Consider the following 23,046-nt stretch of genomic DNA (forward strand, 5'->3'; position numbering starts at 1 on the left):
GTTAAAGGTCTAATTTCCATTCCCAGTGACATAGTGGGTTGTTCCCTCCACTTGAATTTAGTGAACTGAGAGCAGATGACAGAGCAGCCCATATTTGTGTGACAGAATCAATCCAACAGATTAATGAATCAATGACATTGATCCAGGGGTTGATAACAGCATCTCCCAGTCAAACAGCACTTCCTTATTTGCAAAGCAAATAGCATTAGCTCAGTAGCAGTCTTACACTAACACAGCGCTCCACTGACACTTTTCCATCAAACTAGTCTTAGTGCCTTCCTTTTGAATTATTCTCTCTTAGACCGAAGTAACAGGGAACATGACCCATTATTTTAAGAAACCACAAATTTTCAGAGATGGACTCTGGAAATTATCTGACCAAGTTTTGGCATTTCTGTGTAGATTCTAGGAGTCTTCAGCATCATGTTGCTGAATGTTAGAAATATGCTGTCTGGGAAAAAGTTATCCTTGTACCATGTATTGTTGGCTTTATTCTGGCAATACTTTATGCCTCCCTGCAACCACCTGCCACCTCCCAAGATTTCAATCATCCAGCACATTCCCCAGTGTGATAGAGCAGTGGTAGGGGTCGGGGGTCACTGTAAAATCATTTTTCAGTTCTAAAAGCCAGGGTTGAAGATGCTTCTCGAATCTAGTCATAAAGTGCAATGTATTCTTGATGATGAGCATCAGAAAGAACACTTTCTGGATGTCAAGTCCAAGAGCCAATCTTCTGCCTAATTTCAGCAATGACACCAGCAGGATGGAATCCTACTTACAGAGAACCAGAACCTAAAGCCCAAGGCACATATCCTGTACAGGCAGGATTCGCCTTTAAAAATCCCCACTGCTACTTTGGGAGGCCAAGGTGGGCAGATCACTTGAGGTCAAGAGTTCAAGACCAGCCTGGCCAACATGGCAAAACCTCATTTCTATCAAAAACACAAATAATTAGCTGGGCATGGTGGTGTGTGGCTGTAATCCCAGCTACTCTGCTGGGTGAGGCATGAGGAAGGAAAGCCTGGTAACTGCTGCAATGTGAATGAATCCTGCAGTCATTGATGCTATGTGAAATAAGCCAACACAAAAGAGTAAACACTGGCTGGGCCCAGTGGCTCACGCCTGTAATCCCTGCACTTTGGGAGGCTGAAGCAGGCAGATCACCTGAGGTTAGGAATTCGAGACCAGCCTGGCCAATATGGTGAAACCCTGTTTCTACTAAAAATACAAAAATTAGCCAGGCATGGTGATGCACGCCTGTAGTCCCAGCTACTTGGGAGGCTGAGGCAGGAGAATCTCTTGAACCCGGGAGACGGAGGTTGCAGTGAGTCAAGATCGAGCCATTGCACTCCAGCCTGGGTGACAGAGAGAGACTCTGTTTCAAAAAAAAGAAAAAAAAGAAAGAAAGAGAAGGAAAGAAAGCAAGAAAGGAAGGAAGGAAAGAAAGAAAGAAAAAGAGAGAGAGAGAAAGAAAAAGAAAAAGAAAGAAAGAGAGAGAGAAAGAAAGAAAGAAAAAGAAAGAAAGAAAGAAAGAAAGAAAGAAAGAAAGAAAGAAAGAAAGAAAGAAAGAAAGAAAGAAAGAAAGAAAGAAAGAAAGAGAAAGAAAGGAAGGAAGAAAGATCACTATATGGAAGAGATATCTGTGCACTCGTGTTTATCACACCACTCTTCACGATGATCAAGATCTTGAATCAACTTAAGTGTCCATCATGGATGAATGGATACAAAAATCTGATATATATATATATACTGGAATATTATTCAGAAATGAAAAGAATGAACTCCTGTCACTTTCAGCACCATGAATGGAACTCGAGGTCATTGTGTTAAGTGAAATAAGCCAGATACAGAAAGACAAATATCTTGTGTTTGCACTCACATGTGGGAGCTAAAAAATCAGATCTCATGGAGGTGGAGAGTAGGATCGTGGTTCCCAGAGGTCAGGAAGAGGAAGGGAGACAGGGAGACAAAGAGGAGTTGGCCAAGGGGAACAAAAATACAGTCATATAGAAGAAATAAGTTCTAGTATTCTGCAGTGCTATAGGGAAATTATAGTTAACAATAATTTATTGTATATTTCAAAATAGCTAGAAATTAAGTTGTATAATGTTTCCAACAGAAAGAAAGAGAAATGTTGAAGATGATGGACATCCCAATTATCCTGGTTTGATTGTTACACATCATGTACAGGTGTCAAAATACCCCAAAAATATGTCCAACCAATATATCAAGAAAAAAGATAAATGTTACAGATTCCAATCAACATAAAAAAAAGATAAAAAATAATCCCCTTGAGAAATCCTTTGGGTTGGGGGACTGGGGCTGAGGCACAGCTGCAGTGTAATGGCCCTGCCCTCAAGTGTCTGATGTTGCTAACCCAGCAGTGTTGAACAGCATCATCTCCTGGTGGCATCGTTCCTCCCTGTTTTGGGTCCTCATCCTCCTTTCCAGCCAGCCTCTCTTCTTTCTTCTTAAATTGCAACAGATGGGAAGATGAAAATGACCTTTTTCAGGCTCTGGAAGCCCTGATTGGTGAGGTGAACTTCTAGGGATATGTAGGGAAATGGGAAGATGCTTGCATGTTGCTGGTCAGCCCAGGGTGGAGGTGTTGGGTTTTCTTGGCAGCCTGGTGTCCAGGCACTGGATGTCGAGAGGTGTGGTCTGCACATCCAGTTCCTGGAGAGGTGCACAGCAGGAGCGCTATGGCTCCAAAGCTGGCTGCAGCAGGAGTGGCTCCTTGATTCCAGGTGGTTCTGGATTCACTGGTTTCTGGATGCAATGAGTCAGCAACTCAAGCTCTGCAGTATGCCTCGGAAGCCAAGCTCGACAGCTCTACCTAGAGCCTGCTCATTCAGCTCCACAAACGATTCTATCATGGCCTCTAATAAGTCATTTCCTGCTTACGCAATGTACTCTTTGTTCTCCATAGTGGAATCCTGGTGGCACACCCACACTTCTGGACTGTGGTTTAGAAGGTGGACGCTAGGGCTCCCCCCATCCTTTGGCTTTGACTTCTTGACATCACTAACATCCACTCATAAAGTGGAGCTAACACTGGCCTTTGGCACACGTTTTTATTTTTATTTATTTTATTATTTTATTTATTTTTTTATTTTTTTGAGGTAGAGTCTCACTCTGTCACCCAGACTAGAGTGCAGTGGCATAATCTCAGCTTACTGCAACCTTGGCCTCCTGGGTTTAAGCGATTCTCCTGCCTCAGCTTCCTGAGTAGCTAGGATTACAGGAGCTCACCACCACGCCCGGCTAATTTTTGTATTTTTAGTAGAGATGAGGTTTCACCATGTTGGCCAGACTGGTCTCAAACTCCTGACCTCAAGTAATCCACTTGCCTCGGCCCCCCAAAGTGCTGGGATTACAGGCATGAGCCACTGCGCCCAGCTGGCACACATTTTTAAATGCCTTTGAGAGCTAATCAAAGCTGTTCTTGCATCAAACTCATGTGACTTTTTTTAACCTGGAATATATACCAAATTTCAATTAAAAAATGAAAATGGAAAGATCAAATAAGACATAAATAGAGTCAGAAAGAATAGAGTGTAGGGGGCTGGGATGGGAGCCAAGTCCCTCCTAATAAATCTTGCTGTGTAGATTTGACTTTGGAATCATGTAAATGTTCATATAATTATATATATAAAATCAAGTAAAATAAAAAAAAGTAGAAATCCCTAAAAACTCAAAAGCAAAATCACACAAATGTACCTTATCAAATGTGTATCATATTGGTGTCTTAACCACGCAAACAGAAATAATTTAAGCTAATTTAAAACACTATAATTGCCTTAACATCCCTAGTGAAATACACTCTAAAGACAAAAAGAACTGCAAAAAAGGCTTAAACCTTTCAGCATTCATGTTTCTAGTAACAAAATTGCTAAAACTATATTGTGAGCTAAGCCAAATCAATAATTATGTTCATGTCTTTGGGGATCAAGATCTCCAACCTCAAAGAAAAGAGGTACAAACGTAAAACAAAAGAAATTGTCTGGTGTAGTGGCTCCCGCCTGTAATCCCAGCACTTTGGGAGGCCGAGGCAGGCAGATCACAAAGTCAGGAGATCGAGACCACCCTGACTAACACAGTGAAACCCCATCTCTAGTAAAAATACAAAAAATTAGCCAGGCATGGTGGCATGCACCTGTAATCCCAGCTACTAGGGAGGCTGAGGCAGGAGAATGGCATGAAACCAGGAGGTGGAGCTTGCACTGAGCCGAGATCTTGCCACTGAACTCCAGCCTGGGTGACAGAGTGAGACTCCATCTCAAAAAAAAAAAAAAAAATTTAAGTGAAACCATGTAATTCTAAATTTGTTGGAAACGTCAGCTATGGGCTTGGGTCTGTATTTCCTGACCCTGACTACTGAAAAGAACTAGGACAATGAACCACCCACTGACAATGAGCACCACTCGTGTGCAGATTTTGGTCTCTCCTTGAAGAAATGGTTGACTTAGGTCTAGAGTAAAACAAGATAAGACTGAGTCACACTTGGGGGAAGATCCCCTAGTCATTGCTATTTTTCCTTGTGGCTGGCCCCTCTCTCCTGGGAGGAATTCTTCCACCTCCTGCTCTGAGGCAGAAGCTTGGGTTCCAGTGTCTTGGGAGACTTGGGAAGGGACCTAGGCAGGGGATCTCACCATTCAGAATGTGGATTTTCACACATTTAACCTTTTCTCAGTACAAACCCTCTCATCTCTCAGCACTGCCAGGTTCTCCTTTTGGGCTCAGATTTTCCAGAGTAACTTTCCAGCTCCTTCCAGGCTTGTCCCCATGATGATTACCTCCCATCAGGTCCCTCCCACCACACATGGGAATTATGGGAGCTACAATTCTAGATGAGATTTGGGTGGGCACACAGCCAAACCATATCACATTCTCACTGTCCTGCCCTGATTTTTAACCTTCAAATTTGTCATTCACATCCTATGCCCTCTCTTTCCCACCCTGCTCAGCTCCCTACTCATTTAACTTTTAAACATAGCACTTTCAAATGAAGGCAGTGTGGAGGGATCATAGGAATCACGGTGGCATCTCTCCTCACTGGAGACACACCCTAATTTTTAAAAATGTGGCTGGACACGGTGGCTCACGCCTATAATCCTAGCACTTTGGGAGATCGAGGTGGGCAGATCACCTGAGGTCTGGAGTTCTAAACCAGCCTGGCCAACATGGTGAAATCCTGTCTCTACTAAAAATACAAAAATTAGCCAGACATGGTGGCAGGCGCTTGTAATCCCAGCTACTCAGTAGGCTGAGGCAGAAGAATCGCTTGAAATTCATCTCAAAAAAAGAAAAAAAAAGAAAAACCCTATGCTATTTATTGTACAACTATGGGAAGAAATTAATCAAACAGCAAATTATTAATACAGTACCTTCTAATTAATCATTATTTAGTGTGCTTCATATTGTGCTAAGAAGTGGAGTAGGAGCCAATAGATAGACACTTTTTTTTTTTTTTTTTTTTTGAGATGTAGTCTCACTCTGTCACCCCAGCTGGTGTGCAATGGCGCGATCTCAGCTCGTTGCAACCTCCACCTCCTGGGTTCAAACAATTCTCCTGCCTTAGCCTCCTGAGTAGCTGGGACTACAGGTGCATGCCACCACACCCAGCTAATTTTTGTATTTTTAGTAGAGACAGGGTTTCACCATCTTGGCCAGGCTGGTCTCGAACTCCTGACCTCAGGTGATCCACCCACCTCAGCCTCCCAAAGTGCTGAGATTACAGGTGTGAGCCACCTCTCCGGGATGACAGATACTTTATAAGACAGCAGGCTGAGGGATGTAATGGGGTTTTGAATCCAAGCTGAGAAGACTGGGAAGAGAATTATCTGCAGGGTTTGGGGTACCCAGAAAGACATCAGTAAAGGGCAAGTGAGATGGTGAATATTTTCAACTTGATTGGATTTAAGGGTGCAAAGTATTGTTCCTGGGTGTGTCTGTGAGGGTGTTCCCAAAGACTAACATTTGAGTCAGTGGACTAAGACAGGCAGAGCCACCCTCAGTCTGGGGGGGACCATCTAATCAGCTGCCAACAAGGCTAGAATAAAGTAAGCAGAAGAATATGGAAGGACTGGACTGGTTGAGTCTCCCACCTTCATCTTTCTCCTATGCTAGAGGCTTCCTGCCCTGGAACATCAGACTCAAGTTCTTCAGCTTTCAGACCCTTGGGTCTATACCAGTGGTTTGCTGGGGGATCTCGGACCTTCAACCGCAGACTGAAGGCTGCAATGTTGGCTTTTGTACTTTTGAAGCTTTGGGACTTGAACTGACCCTTCTCCTCAGCTTGCAGATGGCCTGTTGTGGGACATCAGCTTGTGATCATGTGAGCCAATTCTCCTTCATAAACTCCTTTTCATAGATACATCTTTCCTATAGTCCTGTCCCTCTAGAGAACCCTGACTAATACAGTAAGTAACATCTGCCAGGTAGAGGAGGGAGAAAAACTCATTCAGGCGAAGAGATGACGCTGTGCCAAGACCCAAAGGCATGAAAGAGGCGTTCATGTCCCTGAAATGGGTAGCACCCTGTGGCTCAGACCTCAGGGGCTCAGTGGTTAGCACCCTCTTGGTTGTAGGTAACAGACATTCAGCCTGAACCTGCCTACCAGAAATGTATTGGCTCACTACTTGGGAAGTTCAGGCTTGGGTTGGCTTCAAGCTTAGCTGGATCCAGGAGTTTCGGTGATGTTATATCCCTCTCCTTTCTCTCCATGCTTTAGCTCTGCCTCCCTCTGTGTGTGGGCCTTGCTTTTTCCTGTGTGTGATAGGAGGTGGGATACTCCAGAGTCACATCCTCCCAGGACAGCAGTGCCTATTAAACAGCCTTCCTCTCTTGTTTGGCAGAGACACTAGGGGGCTCTGCCGGCCTGACTCCAGCTGGGGCTCCTGTGATGGGGTGGGATAAGAAGGGCAGGTTGGTGCCCTGAGAGTGGAAAGAGGTGCTGGGCAGATAAGCAAGGCTTGTCCACTGGGTGTGCTTCTAGCACCATAGAGGAAGGCAGGGACCAGGCTCCCAAGGGTCTTGTGGGACCAGTTAGGAGTTTGAATTTCCTTCTGGAGGCAACTGGAAACAAACGAGAATTCTAAGGGAAAAAGTGATCCAGCTGGAAGATGGAAGCCAGCCCAGTGCCCAGCCAGACAAGGAACTGCAATGGGTAGGGAGGGGACAGGAGGCAGGAGAGGGGACAGGAGGCAGTGGAGGAGGAGTTGAGAGTGGGGAGCCAAGAAGCGGGAGCCGCAGAATTTGGCCTCTCTTCCCATGACTATGAAGTGTCTGGAGATTGGCTTGGGCTAACATGGGAGTTCACCTGGACCCACCACCTCTTGCTACATGTAGATGCTAATTGAGAGTGGGAAGGCAGGCAATTGAAACTCTTATTTTTTTATCATATAAGAAAAGAAATGCTAGTTGCAGTCGCTCATGCCTGTAATCCCAGCACTTTGAGAGACTGAGATCGGTGATCGCTTGAGCCCAGGGTATAAGACCAACCTGGGCAATATAATAAGATCCCATCTCTACAAAAAATACAAAAGTTAGCCAGGCGTGTTGGTGTGTGCCTGTAGTTCCAGCTACTCAGGATGTTGAGGCAAAAGAATCATTTGAGCCCAGGAAGTCGAGGCTGCAGTGATCCGTGATCACACCACTGCCTCTAGCCTGAGTGACAGAACAAGACCTTGTCAAAAAAAGAATAAGAAGGAGAAGGGGAAGGAGAAGGGGAAGAAGAGGAGGAGGAGGAGGAGGAGGATGGAGGGGAGCGAGAAGGAGAGGGAAAGGGAGAGGGAGGGGGAAGGGAGGGGGAGGGGGAGGGGAGGGGAAGGGGAAGGAGAGGAAGGAGAAGGAGAAGAAAAAAAGAGCAAAACCTAACCACAGCACCAGGCTATGGGGAAGGTCAGAAAAAGAATTGGGCCAGGGAGTCTGGATTCTGTTTTCTGTCATTGGTTAGAAGATGACCTTGGTTATCCCCTTCTCCACTGTGGCCTCAGTTTCCCCTCTGTGGATACCAGTTGGGGTGAATGATCCCTAGGGTTCCCTCAGCATGACAGTGTCCTGGTTCTATTTTCAGAAATGGAAATCCCTGTTTGGGACTGAAGCTACGTATCACACTCTGTGGCTCAACGGTGCTGTCGAAAGAGAGGCCCTGGGGATGTGAGGAGTGTGATTTTCTTTACTCTGCCTAAATAACATGCAGGGGCCTGGGGTGGCCACACATGCCCCGGCCCCTCATAAAGCCCTTGCCCTGTGGTGGCGTGGTCATAAACTTTCCTGGAAAGGTCATGTGAATTTATCGCCCCCAATGCTTTAGAATTAGAAATTATGGCCTTCCTTCCCCATGACACTTTTGAGCCTTAGCAGATCTTAAATTAAAACTATGTTTATGTTTCAAAATGTTCTTCAGAAAACTTTAAACTCATGAGTTGAAAATTTAACTTTAAAAAGTTCTGAACACTTATCTAAATAAACACTCAGGTTTGACCTAACATGTATGAAGCAATAAACTTGGAATTAAACTCGTGTGTTAAAACTGATTATATCTGGAATATAAAAACACATCAAAGCAGGCTTCTGGGGGGAATGCTTCTGGGTGTATGGTAAATTTCTCTTTTCTGGGGCAGTTGGAGTGGGCTACAGGCCTCTCCCAAGTGACCAGGAAAGAGCCATGGAGTGTCCTTGTTCAGAAAAGAGAGAGAGAGAAAGAGAGAGAGAGAGAGTGTGTGTGTGTGTAGGTAGGGATATGGAGTGATATGTTACTTCTCTAGGCTGTACAGTTTCTAAAATGTTTTTAATGATTTCCCTTGACTCCATTTCCCTTCTTTATTTCTTCGTCTCCTGCCAGGGAAGATGGATAGATGGTGGCCAGGAGTGCCACCACTTCCCCTCCCTCTGTGCCAAGGCACCAAAGTCTGCCCACTCCGGGCTTTCCCTCCAGGCTTCTTCCTCCAGTTTCTCTTTCCTCTTCTACTCCTGATGGATTTTTCCTTCCTTCTTCAAAAAGGCCCTCATGCCTGCTGGCTGAAGAGATGCTGAACTCCAAGAGTAAAGCGAAACGACTTTATTGCATTATTTGACAGATACTTACTTTTCCCCCTGAGGAGAAATTCATGAGCCAGTATCAAAGGATGAGAGTGTGGCCTTTGTTTCCCTGGGCCACACAGGATGGGTGTAAAACGTGTCCATCTTTCAGGGTGCACGATGGGGGTGTCGCCTGTGGTCTTAATCCATTTGAAATCCTTAGATTTCCACTGACTCCCGGCTGAGCAGCTCAGCAGAAGCGCTCACGGGTTGGCTGGCAGATGCACACACAGAAGTAAAGAGGTTTGAAATGTAATAGGAGGAAAATATTGACACTAATTTTTCATTCTCTAAAAATTATTTGTGTAAGGAATCTGGAATATTGTATTTTCTTCCAGGATGATTTTGGTATATAATCAATAACAATGCAAGTTGTGGAAATCTTCAAGTAATAAGATATTTTCTTTATGCTCACATTAAGGAAAACAGTCAATTCATTAAAGAGGAAGGAGGAGGAGAAAGAGAGAGAGAAGGTGAAGGAGAAGGCGCTGTCGACACCTAGTAAAAAACAAAACAAACAGCCTTGTGATGTCCTTGTTGCTGACATTGAGAAACCGACTCAGTTTCCCACACGTGCACATCCTCCTGCAATTTTTGTGTGTCTTGAGACACTGTGAGCCCCTCCACCTGCAAGCTGGTTTTCATGCTCCACATATAAAGCAGAAAAGCAGATCCGTCTAAAGCATGCAAGCTTTTACAAAAAAATAACCATTTTTAAAAAGGTATAGTTTGCATACAGTACAATCCATCCATTTCAAGTTTAAAATTCATATGCGGAACTATCTCCATAAGAACATTCTCATCACTCTGACGAGTCCTCTTGAACCCCTCTGCACTCAGTTGCCTCCCCTTCCCCAGCCACTGGCGACCACTGATCTCATTTCTGTTTCTGTTTTGCTTTGTAAAGACTGTCATAAAACTGAAATCAAGACAGAAAACAGCCTTTCGCGTCCACCTTCTCACCCTTAGACTCGTGCCCTGGAGTGTCATCCATGCCGTTGCACATATTCGAGCCTGCTGCTTTCTGTGACTGAGAGTTCTGTGGTCTGTACATACTGCAATCGCTCATCCATTCATTGGCTGATGATCATTTAGGTTGTTTCCAGTTTAGGGTGGTTTTTCTTCAAGCTGCCTCTGTACACATGTGTTTCAACTCTCTCAGGTCTCACAGACGATTTCATCTCTCATCTTTCTAGGGGCTTGGTTGCTGGGTCCTGTGAGGATGTGCACTTACCTTTAGAAGAAACTGCCAAACTATTTTCCAGAATGGCCAGACCATTTTGCATTCCCACCAGCAACGTATACAAGTTCAGCTGCCGACGGCTATAGAACATAAAAAACAAAAACTGAAAAGTGACACATTTTGGCAAGGATGTGGAGAAATTGGAATCTTCCTCCACTGTTGGTGGGAATGTAAAATGGCACAGCTATTGGGAATAACCATTTGGCAGTTCCTCAATAAGTGAAATACAGAATGACTATATGATCCAGCAATCCTAATAATACTTTCGGGTATGTAACCAAAACCATTAAAACAGGTGTGCAAAAAAAATGTGTACATGAATATTTGTAGCAGCATCATTCACCATTGCTGAGATGTAAAAACCACCTGCACACCCACGCACAGATGAAAAGGTAACAAGATGTGGTCCAGCCATACAATGGAATATTATTCAGCCATGCCATGTAAAGGCATGAAGTCCTGACACATGCTGCAACATGGACAGACCTTGAAAACAAGACGTTATATGAAAAAAGCCAAAAACAAAGGGCGACATATTATACAGTTCCATTTCTATGAAATGTCCACATTTGGCAAATCCAGGAGACAGAAAGCAGACGAGTCATTGCCAGGGGTTGGGAGGAGGGCATGTGTTAATCATGTTTTTTGTTTTCTGTAGTTTACAGTGCTTTGACATCTTGGGTCCTTGCAGACCCAGGGAGGAACTGCCCCTCCCAGGGTTCGCTAATTCCTGGAGATAGCAAACAACTTGTCTGAGAGCATGTCTTGATTTGCAAACCAACTAGTATCCCCATCCACCTGATTTTATCCGGCTCCTGCAGACCATAACACTACTCACCCTTTCCTAAATCACCCCAGAGCCAGATACTGACAACTAGGGACCACTATAGCCCAGAGCCTGCTGAAATTGTTTCAGCTATTCAATCCTAAACATGCTCAACTTGCTCACCCTGCCCTGCCTCTCCAATGAAAACCACGATCAAGGATCTCTCGCACGCATCCCCCTCACCTCTTCTGCCTCCTGATCAATCCTGGTGCTTCGCCATAAGGCCCTGCCAGGTGTACTGCACCTCCTGTTTCCAGGGATCTGTGAGTATAAAACTCCTCCCTTCATAACAGTCATTTCCATATCTGCATGTCTTATTTCCCCTGATTAAAACAAATCATAGGTATATGTTAAAACAGAGGGGAATAGGGAGTGAGTGTTAGTGGGTACAGGGTTTTCATCTGTGCTGATGAAAAGACTCTGGAACTATTCATATATAGTGGTAGTGGTTGTGCAACATTGTAAATGCAATAAATGTGTCTTTTTACCATGATAAAGACAGAAAGCAAATTCAGTTTCTCTGCATCTTCGTTAGTACTTGCTAGCATCAGTCTTATTAATTCTAGCCATCCTAGTGGGTGCACAGTTACCTCCTGTTGGTTTTAATTTGTATTTCTCTAATGACTAATGATGTTGACTTTTTTTCCTACCAAATGTCATTTTTATTCTGAAATAATTTTAGATTCACATAATAGTTGCAAAAATAGTTCAGAGAGTTCTCATATGCCCTTCATTCAGTCTCCCATAATCTCACAAAGCCATAGTACAGTGGTGGAAACCAGGAAGCTAACATGGATTTAATACTGTGAACTAATCTGTAGACTTAATCAAATTTTCCTGTTTTTACACTTTTTTTTTCTGGTCCAGGATTTAATCCTGGATGTCACATTGAATTTAACTGTCAAATTTCCTCTAATCTGTGACAGATCCTCAGTCTTTCTTTGTCTTTCATGACTTTGACACTTTTGACAAGTCCTGGCCAGTGATTTTAAAGAATGACCCTCAAATTGAGTTCATCTGATGTTCTTTCATGAACATATTGAGGTTATGCATTTTGGGTAAGAATACCACAGAAACAATATAATGTATGTGGAATGTATTATTACTGCTGATGCAACTTTGATAACTTGGTTAGGTGAATGCTAGTTTTCTCTATTATAAAGTTACCCCTTTTCCTTTAGTGTGGAAATTACTAATTCCAAATTAGTAAGAATCTTGTGGGAAGATACTTTGAGACCAGGAGACTATCCTGCTTTTCATCCTATTTTTACCCAATAATTTTAACATCTATTTGTGATTCTTGCCTGCAACAGCTTTTATTGTGGTGCTTGCCAAATAGTGATTTTCTATTTGCATTATTTCTTCTCCATTTACTAATTAGAATTCTACCGTAAAGAAGAGCAGTTCCCTTTTCCCATTTATTTATTTGTTATTTATATCACCATCGACTAATAGATATTTATTTTATACTGTGGGGTAAAATCCAATACTATCATTTATGCTGTTGCTCTGATTCCCTCAGCTTTGGCCATTGGGGTCACTTTCATGTTTGTACCTGTGTCTTTCCCATATGTCCTACCATTTTTGAGCATGTCTTTTTCTTTGGCATTGCAAGAGTCTCAAGATTTGTTGACCATCTTTTAATACACTTAGTTGCCATTTGTCTGTCATCTGTGGTAAAATGTCTGTTCAAATATTTTGCCCATTTTTAATTTGGTCATTATCTTCTTATTAAATGGGTAAGAATTTTATATAAATTCTAAATGTAATTCTAAATGTATATAAATTCTAAATAAGAATTTTATATAAATTCTAAATGTAATTCTAAATGTATATAAATTCTGAATAAGAATTTTATGTAATTCTAAATTTCTCTATTTAGTGTATATTTTGCAAGTATTTTCTCTCTTAGTTTTCATCTTATTTCATTTTCTTAACAGTCTTTCAAACAGTCGAAGTTTTCAATGTTGATAGAGTCCAATTTATCACTTCTTCTTTCACAGTTTGTATTTTTGTATCATATCTAAGAAATCTTTGCTTAACTCAGATATCAAAAATACCTTTTCTGTATTTTCTTTTAGAAAATTCGTTGCTTTAGCTCTTTTATTTATGTGATTTATTTCTGGCTAATTTTTGTATACAGTGTAAGATTAATAGTTGAGGTTGATTTCTATTACATATTGATGTTTAATTATTCTAGCACCACTTACTGAAAATAATATTCTTTCCCAATTGAATTTTCCTGCAAATTTTTCAAAAATCCATTGACTATATACATGTAAGACTATTTCTGAGCTATCTAGTATTTTCCATTACTATATATCTGTCCTTACATTAACAAAACACTGTCTAGATTTCTGTAGTTTTATAGCAAGTCTTAAAGTAGTGGGAATCCTCCAACTTTGTACTTCTTTTTAAAAATTATTATGTCTATTCTAAGTTGTTTGCATTTCCATATAAATACTAGAATCTGAATTTCTACCAAAAATACCTGCTGGCATTTTGGTTGTTATTGCCTTAAATCTACAAATCAGCTTGGGGAGAACTGAGCTCTCAATAATATTGAGTTTTCAAAACTGTAACAGATCCTGAATATATATTATTAGATTTATACCTAGGCAATTATTTTTATTTGTTTGTTTGTTTTTTGGTTTGGTGCAGTGCTAAACAGCACTTTCAATGTTTCCATTTTCAGCTGTTCATTGACAGTATGCAGACATTAAACTGGTTTTTGTATACTGACTTTGTATCCTGTGACCATGTTAAATTCATTTATTGTTCTACGAGCATCTGTGTAAATTCTTGGGATTTTCTACATAGATAATCATGTTGCCTATGGATAAAGAGTTTTTATTCTTTCTTATCTATGTGCCTTTGGTTACTTTATCTTGACTTATTTCAGTGGATGGGACTCCAGTACAATGTTGAAAAATATAGTGAGAACAGAAATCCTCACCTTTTCCCCAATCACAGCAGGAAAGTATTCAGTCTTTTGCCATGAAGTATGATGTTAGATGAAGGTTTTTCATAGATGCTCCCTATCGGGTTGAGGAAGTTCGCCCCTATTTTTAGTTTTCTGAGAGTTTTTTTTTTCAATTATGAATTGGTGTTGCATTTTGCCAAATATTCTTTCTGCATCAATTAAGTTGATCATATCAATTTTTCACTTTTAGCCTGTTGATACGGCAAGTTATGTTCACTAATTTTCAAATGTTGAACCAAACTTGACTCCATAGATTAGACCCTACTTGAACATGACGTATTATCACTTTCATACATTACTCAATTTCATTTGCTAATATTTTGTTAAGGGTTTTTGTGTCTAATTTAGTTTTTTGGTCAGTTTTGTTTTGTTTTGTTTTGTTTTTCTTGTAATGCCTTTTCTTGATTTGGGTATCAGGGTAATCCTGGCCTCATAAAATGATTTGGGAAGTATTTCTTCCACCTCTATTTTTTTTGGAAAATAATTGTATGGGATTGGTATTATTTCTTCTTTAAATGTTTGGCAATATCTATCTGTGAAGTCATCTGGACCTGTGCTTTTCCTTGTGGAATCCAAATACATTCAAATCACTATAAATTCAGTTTCTCTAATAGATGTAGATTTATTCAAGTGGTTTATTTCTTCATGAGTGAATTTTAGTAGTTTGTGTTTTTAAAGGAATTGTTCTGTTTCATTTAAGTTATCCAATTTATTGTTATAAGGTTGTTCATAACATTTTCTTATTATCCCTTTAATTTTTGTAGTATCTGCTTTATTTCTAACATTGGTACTTTGTATTTTCTCGCTTTCTTCTTATTCACTCTGGATAAGGGTTTGTTGATATTTTTACTGTTTTTATGTTTCTCCTTTTTTACTTCTGTTCTTTATCATTTTCTTCCTTCTGTCTGCTATGGGTTTAATTTTCTCCTCCTTTTGTGGTTTATTAGGGTGGAAGCTTAGCGGTTTCAGACCTTTTCCATTTTGTAATATAAGCAGTTAATGATATGAATTTCCATCTAAGCACTGCTTTACCTGCATCCTACAAATTTTGATATGTTTTATTTTTATTTTGTAATTCAAATCATTTTATAATTTATTTTGTATTTCTTCTTCCACCTAAGAATTATTTGCTGCTTACCAACCAACTGTTAGTGGCACTTCCAGATATCATTCTGTTGTTCATTCCTGAACTGATTAATTTGTGGTCAGAAAATACACTTTGTATGATTTCAGTCATTTTACTGTTGCTGTGATTTGTTTCATGGCTCGGAACATGTTCTATCTTAGTGAATACTCTGTGTACACCTGAAAAGAATGTGTATTCTGAAGACGGTGGAGTGTTCTGAGAAATGTCAGTTAAGTTGGTTGGTACTGGTTTTCTAATCTTCTACTGCCCTCCTGATTATTTTGCATGCTTTTTCTATCAATACTGAGAGAAGAGTGTGGGACTCCCCAGCTGTCATTATGGAAGTGTCCATTTATCATTTTAGTTCTCTCAGCTTTCGCTTTATGCATTGGGAAGCTCAGGTATAGGGACAAACACAATTAGGATTGCAATGTCTTCTTGATGAATTGACCTAGTGGTTTCTTTGTCTTTGTAATACTTCTTATGCTGAATTTTAGTGTTTCTGAAATTATTATAGCCACTTCAGCTTTCTTTTAATTGATCTCTACATCGTATTTCTTTTTCTATCCTTTTTCTTTTCACCTTTTTAAGTCTTTACACTTGAAGTTTGTTTTTGTTTTTTTTACTCATACAGTGGGTCTTTTTTCCTTTCCAGTTTTACAATCTTTGCCTTTTAATCAGAGCATCTGCATGTAATTGCTTATAGGGTTGAATTTAAATCTACAACTTGTTTACCTTTTTTTTTCTTTTTTTGAGACAGAATTTCGCTCTTGTTGCCCAGGCTGGAGTGCAATGGCGTGATCTCGGCTCACCTGCAACCTCTGCCTCCCCAGGTTCAAGCAATTCTCCTGCTTCAGCCTCCTGAGTAGCTGGGACTACAGGCATGTGCCACCATGCCTCGCTAATTTTGCATTTTTAGTAGAGACGGGGTTTCTCCATGTTGGTCAGACTGGTCTTGAACTCTCCACCTCAGGTGACCCACCCGCCTCAGCCTCCCAAGGTGTTGGGATTACAAGCATGAGCCACCGTGCCCAGCCCACTTGTTTATCATTTATTCATTCCGCACTCTGCTCCTGTTTTCCAATTTTCTTGTCTTCTTTTGGATTAATTAAATATTGCTGTGTATTCAATTTTACCTTACAATTGGCTTATTTCTGCAATGTTTTCTCTCTCCTTCTCCCTCTGTTGTTGCCTTAGAGTTTACAACACGCATCTTTAAGTTATCACAATCTATCTTCAAACGCTGTTATACCTTTTCACATGCAGTGTGTGAGCCTCACAATAGTTATACCTTTTCACATGCAGTGTGTGAGCCTCACAATAGTGTTCTATTTCCTGCTCATTCTTGGTGCTTTTGTTGTCATGCATTTTGATTCTTCATATGTTATGAATTTTACCATTGTTACACTTTTAGTTTAGACAATCATCTCTGAAAAAGATTAAAATGTAAATAAATAATATCTTTTATGATTACTCATTTTTATGAGTTCCAGCATTCATCATTTATTTGTACAGACCCAGACAGGTATTTCGTATCATTGATATTATACATTTTCTGCCTGAAGAACTCTCCTTAATATTTTTTGTTGTGCAGGTGTGCAGGAAACACACACCTTATTTGTTAATCTTAAAAAGTCTGTTTTGCTTTCACTTCTGAATGATATTTTCATGTTATATAGAATCCGGGGTAGGAGAGAACGTTTTCTTTCAGTACTTCAGAGATGTCACTCCATTGTCTGTTGGCTTCCAACATTTCTAATAAGAAATCTGCCTTAGCTCTTATCTTTGATCTTCTGCATGTGATGTGTATGTTTCTTCAGTTTTTTTAAAAGAGATCTTATATTTATCTTTTGTTTCTATTTGTCCTAAAATATATCTTGATGTGATATATCTGAACTTCTTTGATCTTCAGGGGTTTATTGGGCGATTTTTCCTTAATTTTAGTAAATTATTAACTACTGTCACACAAATCTTATTCCTGCCCCACTATCTTGCTCTCTCTCGCTCTTCTCTTTTTGGGACTACAATGGCGCATATGTAGACTATTTGATATTGCCTCACAACTCTTGAGTGCTGTTTTGTTATTTTTTTCCTACTCTTTTTTCTTCTTTATGTTTCAGCTTGGATGATTTCTACTGGTTAACTTCAATAACATTTTTTCCTCTAATGTTCTACATTTCTGATAAGCTTGTCAAACGAATTCTTCACTGCTGTGGTATATATTTTTAATATTTTTTAATGTGTATCATTTTCATTTGACTCCCCCCCCCCCCCACTTTTTTTTGACAGAATCTCACTCTGTCACCAGGATAGAGTGCAGTGGCATGATCTCGGCTCAGTGTAACCTCTGCCTCCCGGGTTCAAGTGATTCTCCTGCCTCAGCCTCCCAAGTAGCTGGGACTACAGGAGCATGCCACCACTCCAGCTAATTTTTGTATTTTTAGTTGAGACGGGGTTTCACCATGTTGACCAGGATGGTCTCCATCTCTTGACATTGTGATCTGCCCACCTCAGCCTCTCAAAGTGCTGGGATTATAGGTGTGACCCACCAGGCCCGGCTGTTTGATTCTTTTATAGTATTTACTTCTTTGCTGAAATTTCTCATGTGTTCATACGTGTTGTCTATCTTATCCTGGATCTTCTACTATATTAATTACAGTAATTTTAAATCCCTATCTGATATTTCCAACATGTTGATCACCTCAGGGTCTGATTTGGCTGATTGCTTGGTCTCTTAACAATGGGTCATCTTTTATACCTTTTTGTGTATTACATAATTTTTATTGAATGTGGTAAATTATACATAAAATAACAGTACAGACTAATCTAAATAGTACTTATGCCTAGAAATAAGCATGTGTCTTCTGATGATAGGTGTTTGGTACAGGAGTTGAGGCAATCTGTTTAGTAGTTGAGTTGGGTGTACAATTTCTGTTCTTAGAGTTAACTTTAGTGGGTACAGATTTCAAATTTCTTCTTTGGAGGGCCACTGTTTCCCTGTGCTTACTTAGGCCTGGAATGCTGTAGGGTTTCCCTCTATATTTCTGCTATACCTTCAGCGCTCAATGTGCCCTGTACATCTGCACCACAGAGAAGGGCTTTCTCTAGTTACAGCCTCTTCCAGCCACTGCCTGCTACGCTTGTTACTTGGTGCAAGCCTTAGGGTAGGGTCAGGAGAAGTTTCTCAATTCTCTTGCTCCTGCCTCAGTCATAGGTGTGCATCTGGGCCTCAAAGATGGGGTTTTGGCAGCATCTCTACCTGTCCCCCATGACAACCAAATTCTTGTTTGTTAGTGTCTGGGAGGGTGTTGGGTGAGAGTTTTCTAATCCTCCTTTAGTAATAAGTATCAGACTTCTGCTTTGCATCAGGGCAGGATGCTGTGCTTGAGTCAGGTTCCAGTCCCTCCTGTAAAGAAGATGGCTTTTGCTTCCTCCCCTTCCTGAAAGAGCATCTTTGCCTGATTTCTGGGAGCTGTCCCTTCCCAGCATGGCTTTTGCTACATATTGGACATGGGTCCATGATGTAGGCAGGCTTCCACATCTACTGATACAGACTCTCTCAGGTCACCTTCCCTCTTTCTGATCCTTCACAAAAGTACTTGGTGAAAGTCCATAGAAAAAAGTCAGTGAGTGACTGCAGGCTCCCTTATGTCTAGAATTACCAGGGATTCTGATGCAGGGCAAGCAAGCACAAGATTGGGGCTTAACCTGGAAGAGTTCTTGGCTTCACCCAGGAAATAATTCAAGAGCAAGCTGGTGGTGTTGGACAGCAACTTTTATTGAAGCCACAACATAGAGCAGCAGCAGAGGCCCTGCTCCTCGTGGAGTGGGGCTACCCCATAGCCAGTGTGTCCAGAGTAGCATCTCAGGGCCATTCTGCAGTCACATTTATACCCACTTTTAATTACATGCAAATTAAGGGGAAGATTATTCAGACATTTCTAGAAAAGCATGGTAACTTCCAGGTCCTTGCCATGGAAAGGTGTGGTATCCTCCAGGCATTGCCATGGCCATGGTAGACTGTCATGGTGATGGTGGGCATGTCTTATGGAGAGGTGCTTTCGGTGCCTCTTACCCCTTTCAACCAGCCTTCAGTCTCGTCTGATAGAGAGTCCTGCCTCCTATGTCAATTCTACACTATCACGCCAGCCCATTGCATTGGTTTGTTAAGGGGGCTATAAATTATCACACACTTAGTGGCTTAAAGCAACAGAACTTCATTCTCATACAGTTTTGGAGGGCAGAAGTCTAGAAACAAAGTGTCAGTAGTGCCCTATTACTACAGAGGCTCCAGTGTGGAATTCATTCTTTGCCTCTTCTAGGTTTGCCAGCTTCCTTGGCTTGTGGCCACATCCCTCCAATCCCTGCCTGTCTTCATGCTGCCTTTTCCTCTGTGACTTTCGTCTCCTCTGTATGTCTTATAAGTGCACTTGAAAGAAGATTTATGACCCACTTGAATACTCCAGGATGATATTCTCATTTCAAGATCCTTAATTACATCTGCAAAGATGCTTTTACCAAATAAAATGACAACTTCTAGGGGTTAGGACATGGACATGACTTTTTTGGGGGCCACCATTCAACCCCATATATCCATATTCGGCATTTAATAAACCATTAGATTTCAACTATTTCTTTTTTGCTTGTTTTTATGTTAACTCTTCTTATACTTTGCCAAAAGTAAAACAATCCACATGTCTTAACTCTCCTTTGTGGGCTTGTCACTCCTTGTGGTTCAGTTCACCTGTTTGCCTTGTACCCTTAGCTCTCAAGAAAACTTACGATCTTACAGATGATGTTGCGTCTTCTGGTGGTTAGAGGAGGAACAGTGTTCTCTGGCAGTGTTCTACAGCCCAAGCAGAAATAGAACTCCCTCACTTGGAAAGCCTGTGGCATGGCTGCCTCACCAGGTCAGTACTCTGGTCAATAGAAGCATTTGGGTTGTCTTGTAGATCACTCACGACATTTATATCACTGCCACTTGCAGCTGATGAGTCTTTTTCTCTCAATAATTTGTCTAGTCTTCTAAGTCTTGAAGGGAACTAATTTGTAAATTCTCAAAGTTGGGACTTCTGGGGTTTTCCAAGTGTGAACTCTTCCCCACTTAAGATCTAATACTATAAAGTGCATCCTATCAGTGCACCATCCATCCTCTAGTACCCATGCGGACAGAGCAGTGTCTGCCCCTGTCTGTGCAGTAGTTGAGAAGCAGGGATTTGGCATAAGTCCCGATTGGGGTCCTGGGTCCCTCCCTTCCATCTGCAGCACTCATATGGGGATAGCGCCTCATGGGTGGTATGAATCACACCCCCTTTTCACTCTCAGGTATCGTTTTTTAGAAAATAAACAGGTACCCTATGCCCACGGGCTCAGCTGCCCAGCATTGTTAGAGCTTCTTGATGCACAGTGCTTCACTCCTGAACTGTTTCTGTGTTCTCCTGCCCCAGACTTACCCCTGGAGCGATGATGGCTCGGCTCCCTGAGCAGTGACCCTCACTTTCCTTAGCATGACTCTGCTCTTGGAAGCAGCTCTGGGGAGCCTCCTGCTCAGCTCCTCCAGTCTCCAGGGCCCTTCCCTGGCACTGGGTGTGTGGCCAGGATGCTTCTGGACCTGGATGTGGGCAGGCTTAGTGGTGTGAACAATGGAACCCAAGGCCAGAGATGCAGAGTATTTAGATCTGGAGTCTGCATCGAATAGGACAGCCGGCCCACACCTTTGTAGATTTACCTGGAAGTTCCTACTTGTTTGGGGACACGTGTATGGGTGATGAAGGGCAGCTCTGCACAGACCCAGGAGCCAAGGGCATGTTCACATCCTCCCAAGTGAGGAGGGAGGAGGGACCAGGGCCCACTACCCTGGAGCTCATGCTTGTCCTTGACTCCTTTTTCTCTTCATCCTCACAGTCCTTGTCTTTTTGGGTCATGAAAACATTTCATGTTAAGTAAATTCTCCTTTGATGTTTTCTCCTTTTTCCAATGGAGTTTGTGCTTCCCCCTCCTTTTTCTCTGTAGGAAAGAGACTCCCAGAGCCCTGAACTTCAGGCAGGACACACCAACACACTAAGGCACGCACACACACAACCTCTGATCCTCCTGCTGACACGTGGCGCATTAATCACACTCCACAGCTCTCATTGTCCAGAGCTTACATCACGAAGCCGCGTCCTGTGAAGAGGCCAGGTTTGAAGAGCACATGAGGCAGAGAATGTGCATTGTCAAGTTGATTTACACTTAGAAGAGTCAGCAAGAGATTGTTGGCATCATGAATCATGCCTTAAAGATCTCGAAGAAGGGCTCCTCTGGCATCTGAGGGTTTCAACTCTTTGGCTCCTTCAGTGAGGTCTTTCGTGTGGGAAGTGATCATGAAAAATGCTACCTTTCTTTGGAAGGGGCTCTTTTGAAATTCTGAAATATTTGAATTTACCTTAAAAGGGAAAGATGGGCATTCGGGCTTTGATTTGTCTGCAGACCTCACCACCTTGACAGATGTGTACCGAGTTGTGATCTTGGTGAGTAACTCAGCATTTCCTGACCTCATTTGCTTTTTTTATAAATTGGAATGAAAAATAGCACACATCCAGTGAGCTGGCCCTAACGACTAGGACAAAGAGTGCACAAGAGTGAAGTCTGATGCAGGCGTTAGAGATGGTTCTCATGCTCGTTCTTGCAGACACTGCCTTGAGTTTTACAGGCTGTGCTTTTCATGTCCCCGTCCCTTCTCCCCAAGAGAACCGAGGGAGAGCCCTGTGACTCACACAGAGCTTCACTTCCTGCACTTCTGTCTTCTGATTTAGGATGATGTTCCTATGGAGGCAGAATAATGGTCCCCAAGATGCCCACATTCTAATCCCCAGAGCCTGTGAATATGTGACCCTCCATAACAAAAAGGACTTTCCAGATGTGATTAACTTAAGGGTTTTGTTTTGTTTTGTTTTGTTTTTACTCTTCTCATGAAAAAAAAAATCATTTGAACTTTTTATTTTAGATTCAGGGGATACCTATGCAGGTTTGTTATATGGGTATGTTGCCTGATGTGAGGTTTGGAGGTACTAAAGACCCCATCACCCAGGTACTGAGCATAGTACCCAACAGTTAGTTTTTCAACCCCTGTTCTCCTTCCTCTCTCCCTCCCCCTTCCAGTAGCCCCTAGTGTCTATTGTTGCCATCTTTATGTCCATGAGCCCCAACGTTTAGCTCCCACTTACAAGTGAGAATATGTGGTATTTGGTTTTCTGTTCCAATCTCACTGACACTGACCCTCCTGTCTTCCAATTATTCACTTAAGATGATGGCTGCCAGCTACATCCATATTGCTGTCAAGGACATGCTCTCATTCTTTTTTATGGCTGTATAGTATTCCATGGTGTATATGTACCACATTTTCTTTATCCCATCCACTGTGATAGGCATCTAGGTTGACTTCATGTCTTTGCTTTTGTGAATAGTGCTGCAAGGAACATACGTGTGCATGCACCTTTTTGGTAGGATAATTTATTTTCCTTCAGGAGTATACCCAGTAATAGGATTGTTGGGTCAAATGATGGTCATATTTCAAGTTCTTTGAGAAATCTCCAAACTGCTTTCCACAGTGGCTGAACTAATTCACATTCTCACCTACAGTGTGTATAAGCTTTCCCTTTTCTCTACAGCTTCACCTGCATCTGTTGTTTTTTGACCTTTTAGTATTACCCATTCTGGCTGGTGTGAGATGGTATCTCATTGTGGTTTTGATTTGCATTTCTCTGATGATTAGTGATGCTGAGCATTTTTTCATATGTCTGTTG

The sequence above is a fragment of the Rhinopithecus roxellana genome, chromosome 14, assembly GCF_007565055.1.
Source record: "Rhinopithecus roxellana isolate Shanxi Qingling chromosome 14, ASM756505v1, whole genome shotgun sequence".
Taxonomy (NCBI): domain Eukaryota; kingdom Metazoa; phylum Chordata; class Mammalia; order Primates; family Cercopithecidae; genus Rhinopithecus; species Rhinopithecus roxellana.